This window comes from Crocodylus siamensis, chromosome 2, assembly GCF_052110815.1.
Source record: "Crocodylus siamensis isolate JL-2025a chromosome 2, ASM5211081v1, whole genome shotgun sequence".
NCBI lineage: Eukaryota > Metazoa > Chordata > Crocodylia > Crocodylidae > Crocodylus > Crocodylus siamensis.
The window spans coordinates 257,140,628-257,146,908 of NC_143396.1; positions in this window are offsets into that span (position 1 = coordinate 257,140,628).

The window sequence follows — 6,281 nt, forward strand, 5'->3', positions numbered from 1 at the left end:
TTGTTGCGGGTAGATCTTGCTTGACCAATCTCATTTCCTTTTATGACCAGGTGACTTATCACCTGGACAAGGGGGAAGAGATTGCCATTGTATATCTTGACTTTAAAAAAGCCTTCGATCTGGTACCCCATGATCACTTCTTGGCTAAACTGGCTAACTGCGGCCTCAGCCTCACCACAATCCACTGGCCAGGGGAATTGGCTCCGCAGTAGGACCCATAAGGTAGTGGTCAATGGGAGCCAATTGTCTTGGTGTGCTGTGACCAGTGGGGTCCCTCAAGGCTCTGTCCTAGGGCCTATACTATTTAACATCTTCATCAGTGTTATGGACATTGGTGTCAGAAGCGAACTGGCCAAGTTTGCCGACAACACCAAACTCTGGAGTAAAGCATCCACACCTGAGGACAGGAGGGTGATCCAGGAAGATCTGGACAGGCTCATGAAATGGGCAGATGAGAATCTGATGGTGTTCAACACTGACAAATGCAAGGTTCTCCACCTTGGGAGGAAAAACCTGCAGCATGCTTATAGACTTGGCAGTGCTACGCTGGTTAGCACTACAGATGAAATGGATTTGGGGGTCATGGTTGACCACAAGATGAACATGAGCCTTCAGTGTGATGCTGTGGCTAGTAAAGCAAGCAAAACAGTGGCTTGTATCCATAGATGCTTCTCAAGCAAATCCTGGGACATCATTCTCCTGTTGTACTCGGCCTTGGTGAGGCCGCAGCTGGAGTATTGCATCCAATTCTGGGCTCCAGAATTCAAAATGGATGTGGAGAAACTTGAGAGGGTGAAGAGGAGAGCTACGTGCATGATCAGAGGTCAGGAAAACAGACCTTATGACGACAGGCTGAGAGCCATGGGACTCTTCAGCCTAGAAGAGTGCAGGCTCAGGGGTGATCTGGTGGCCACCTAAAAGTTTATCAAGGGTGACCACCAGGATCTGGGGGAATATCTGTTCACCAGAGTGCCCCACGGGATGACAAGAGTGAATGGTCACAAACTCCGCCGTGACCACTTCAGGCTGGACTTAAGAAAGAACTTCTTCACTGTCCAAGACCCCATGGTTTGGAACAGACTGCCGCCAGAGGCAATTCAAGCACCCACTTTGAATGCCTTCAAGGCACATTTGGATGCTTATCTTGCTGGGATCCTATGATTTCTGCTGACTTTCTGCCCCTGGGGCAGCGGGCTGGGCTCTGTGATCCTCTGGGATCCCTTCCAGCCCAAATGTCTATGAAATCTATGAAACGGGTTATTATTTATGTTATGGAGAACTGTGCTATTTACCTTTACTACAGCAGCTCTCCTCCTTCCGAAGCAGTCAGTGCCTCTTGTCATGCTCATCTACTTTTTTTCTTACCAGAAGAAAATGTCACCTGTGTAGTTCATACTATTATAAAAAATGTGTTGTATTCTCCAATGAAACATCAGGTGCTGAATTCAACCCAAACAAGTGTTTCCCTACAGAAGTGCTGAAATGGCCTGAACATGTGTTCTGCTTTTCTAATGGCACCTGCAAGAAGCCTACTGATACAGCCAGCATTGAAAAGTATATGGAATCAGCCAGCCATCTTTCCAAAAAACTTTTCTCAATGTTGGTAATGGAAAATATTGCCTTTTCAGACATGTATTTAATTATTTTGTATTTATACACCTGCAAAGCGTTCCTTCTTTTTTTCTGATATCAAGTACTCCAAGCCAACCATTGTAAAAAGTCAAAGGAAGGTTTCTTTCTGAATATTGTCCCTTTTACAGGCTCCCACTGTGTACAGCAGTGGTTCTCAACCTTTCTAGCCTCAGGGGAGCCCTTCATAACTTTTCTGAATTTAGCAACACCTGAGGGTGCTGGTTGAGATTTATTGAGCTTGAATCTAAATCCCAAAAAGTTGCGGAAAGCTGATCTAGCCATTGCCAAGAGAGGGCAGTGGAGGCAGGACATCACCTAGCTATGCCCTGCTCTTTCTACCACCAGCCCAACTCCCTGTCCCCAGTCCATACCGATGGAGGCAAGCTTGGTTCCTTTGTCAAGGCTGCTCCCCTGGGGTCATGCATAACAATGACCAGGGCCATCTGCCCCATGGGCTCTCCTGCAGCTTATGTTTCTTGCATCCCTGAAAGTGGGCACTGGGGATGAGCCCAGTGTAGTTTTGGTGGAAAACTTCAAAGTCTGGACTGGGTAAGTGAACTAGCATGCATAGGGCATGCTTAGGTCCCCTGGTGCCAGGGGGCACCACTGCCACAGTATGGACAAGCTCTTATATCTAAGTCTGATTGCACAGGGATTTTAATACCCTATTTGGATCTTTCTCCTAAGGCAAAAAAATAAATAAATTTAGGCACTGTAATGCTTAAATGGAGGTGCCTAGTTGACCCAGACCTTTGATTTATATTTTGCCTTAGTATTATTTAGTCAGAAACCATACAAGAAAAAACTTCTGCTATGGGAAAAGAGAAGAAATAAAGAGATTCAGCTGCGTAGGCACCAGGTAACATTGAAATGAAATTATAGTAGAAGCATTTTGGACTCACCATGTTAGGGTAGTGGAGCTGATGTTTAGAGAGATCACAAAGGAGGAGGTGGTTCTTAGGTACCAGTGAGACTTCAGAAAAATAGATGAGATGATAGCTATAATGAGAGACTATAAAAGTATAGAGCTGGTTTCGTCCCTGCAGACTGAAATTATCCAGAAAGCAGAGACAACACTGGTAAACTTCCCCACAATAGTACTCCAGTGTACCTCAGTTCTGTTTTGGAGAGCCAACTTCTAGGGCTGAGAAAATAGGTCAGTGTCTATAACTTATTCATTGCTCAGTCTGTCTGCCAAGAATACTGATAAAAGTATTAATTAGTGCCAATTCTGTTAACAATTATTATGATGTGGACATGTACCCACTAAACATGCCCAGATGTGAGTTTTCAGCTATTTTTAATTATTTTCCCCACACCTAATAAGAGCACAGTTCTTGATTACAAATAAGCTTCAAACTTCAGCCATGCTAGCTGAAAATCTCTTCATAGAGAAAAATCTGAGTAGATTAATGAGATTAAATGAGAAGTGATTTTTTTCAAATGTCAGAGAAAAATGAGTCTGTGCCTGGAAGGTTTCAGCAAAAGAAGAAACATTTTGCAAAAAAAGTTATACGTGTATGAAAAGAAGGTGATGAATAATAGAAAGTATTAACTGTAAAGTTTTGGTTGATCCACTGTATTTAGGTTAACCACATTTAAAATGTGCTTTTTAGTTCATAAATTCTTAAGCAACATTAATCACTTGATGGACTTGTTTGTAAATTTATATAATGCCCTAAAGGAGCTAATGAATGTTGCATTCTAAAGTGACTCATAAACTTCTCTGATTCAGACTCTGAGAACTAAGGAGGAAAGCTGAGTAGTATTATCCTGTATGCCCCATGTTTGAGAATTTTGGTAGAGATATCCTAAGGGCACTCTTTAGAATTTTTTATATCACTAACACTTTAAATCCTAAGAGAGTGAAATAAAACAGCATTTAATTGTACTGAACTAAACGGTACTTTTTATTACGCTGTTCAAACTGAAAATGCTACAATCCAAGCATACACATTTAAAATGGATCATCTGAACTTAGCTTTGAAGCTTTAGATGCCCACTATGTTCAAAATAGTTACTCATACTTTTTAGTAAATGACTACAACAGGCCTTTAGGCAGTATGTGAGTACTACTAGTTCACAATATAGGTGCCACAGCTGCTTAACTTCACTTTGGAGTTCTCTCACGAACATCATCCATGAGCTTATATTGTTATATTACACAAAGTAGCCTCCCTAGCCTTTCCCTCCATGACAGCAAACATACCTTTTAAATCATGCTATTAATTGCCCATCAAAGTAAAAACAAGAACATAGACAACCTAAAGGCCCATCAAGTGCAGCAGCCTATTTTTTCCCCAAGTCAACAAGCCAATCAGATTTAGGATATATTTAATTAAAGCCCTACCAATGATTAAATAGATTGTGAGTGACACTGGATGGTGTTAGAGACAATTAAAAAATAGTTACTCGGCATCCTATTTATCTGTCAAATGGACAGATTTATTTGCTGCCCATAAGTGAACATCAGAAGCAATTTAATGGTACTTTAATAGAAGGAGGCTTGATAAAATACCAGCAGATGGTACCCTGGGTAATGATCCAGTCCATAATGATTTCAGTAATGACTTGTCTTATCTATTTACCTGGACTCAAACAAAGAACAAAAACTAAACTAAACTAAAATAAAATAAAGCTCAAATGATTCAACTGGTTCAGGTTGTTTTGAAGCTATAAATGTTTAAATCACTGAAGCAGCCCATTCACTTCTGTAGCAGGAAAGAGCATGAGATTGATTAAAACAGTAGACACATAAAACTTAAAAAGGAAAAACAACTCCCCTGCAGTCTGGGAGGGAGTGGAAACTTACCTTGCCCCTCCCAGCCTTTGTCTCTGCTGTAGATTCAAGGGGGGAAAGTTTGCACTCACAGCTAAGCAAAGTGATTCAGCCCCCAGAACTGCCTGTTCAATACCTTCTCCACTACCAAATTCAGGTAAAGTAACACGTTCATCTCAATCTACTACAGGGCATGCTGTCTTGTCCAATGATATTGAATAATATGGAGGTTAATGTTGATAACATTATGCCCAGCCAAAAAGCAACTATTGTTACACAATGGGATTACCACAAGAGAGTGGCTGAGTATTCTTTGTGTACCCCTATTACGGAGGTAATATGCCCAACTTTTGTCAGAGAGGTTTCTGATACAGTGATATGCCTGGGTGCCCTGCCACACTCCTAGATTCTCAGGCTGCACCAGGGACCAATTGCACTGTTTTTTGTCTGCATGTGACTAGATAATTGTGTCTATTTTTTCAGTATTGTGAAACATGCCATTCATGCCCTCCAGCCTCAGTCTTGCAGTGCACTCTGCTTGGGGTTCCCTAAAAGACCACGGCAGGAGAGTCAGCTAGGAGAAATCTGCTACCCCTCACATGATAGTATCAGTCACAAGAATATTTTCTTTTCTACGAAGCAAGTGCTTTTCATTTATAAACTTTCCTGCCAAGATCTGGTTTGGAAGGTTTGTTCTAATTTCCTGCAAATCTCTGAACAAACCTCAGAAAGATTTGCCTCATAAGATATCTGACCAGGTCTGACCTAAAATATTTCCACTATTCAATTCTGGACTTCCTTCCAGGCAGACACTTTTACCCTGTGCTAAGCTAAAGTGCTGGCATCATGGTTTCTATAAATAGCTTCGAGGTAGGGGCAGATGACTCTGGTGCCCTCCACTAAGACTACAAATGCTTTCCTCTTTCCCTTCCGGCCTCTAAAAAGTAAAAAAAAAAATCTATGCTATTGTAAGCTGTATAGGCCATTGCAACTCAGTTCATCAGGCAAGCACCTCTCACTGTACATGTATGAGTAGACCCGCTGTTCTAGTTGATCAGACAATACACAGTGGGGTTGTAACAAAGCACACAAGAGACTCAAAATGCAGGAAACCCTTAATGATTTATAGTTATTTTTTCTTTTTGTTACCTCTTGCTTAATTTTGCCTTCAACCACAGACCAGAGGTAAATACATCATTGGTAGGATACTAAACTGAGATCATCACATTTCTTGCATTTATAACCTAAAATGGATGATGTGCTGCTTAAAAAAATAATCAAATGACATGGTAAGCACTATAACCCTTTAGGGAATTTGGGGACTTGAACATGAGCCTCAAATGCTAGGCGTTCCCAGAATATCTCACTGCACATTAGTCTTTTTAAAACATATGCAAGCCAGTGGGTTCATTAACATAACTGGCAAATCAGAAGCAGACAGGCAAAATATAGTGAGTCAATTAATGCATTGAACCATGGAGAAGATACTGACTTAAGCTAAAATTGATCATTTGCCTGTGATCAGAGTCTTTAGCCAGCTATTAGACCCTTTATTTGAAGTTTATATTTGGAAAAGTTTATTATGCTTGAAGAACTTTTTCTCTTTTGTGTCGAAAGAATCTCTGAGATACTGTTCTATAAACGGTTTAGCTATGAAGGAGTTTGGGTGTTGTAGAACTGTTTTGTTATGTACAGTATACATCCCAAAAAATGAGCCTTCCAGTAGAAAAGAACCCTGATACATGCAAGCACAAGTTACAGCAGATTATAGTGGTGTGAGAAAAGAATCAGACCTTTGAAGGTGTTTTTTCTATTACATTGCTTATTACTGCAGTGTCAATGTTAGCGAGGAGCATCTTCAGTCAAAGCA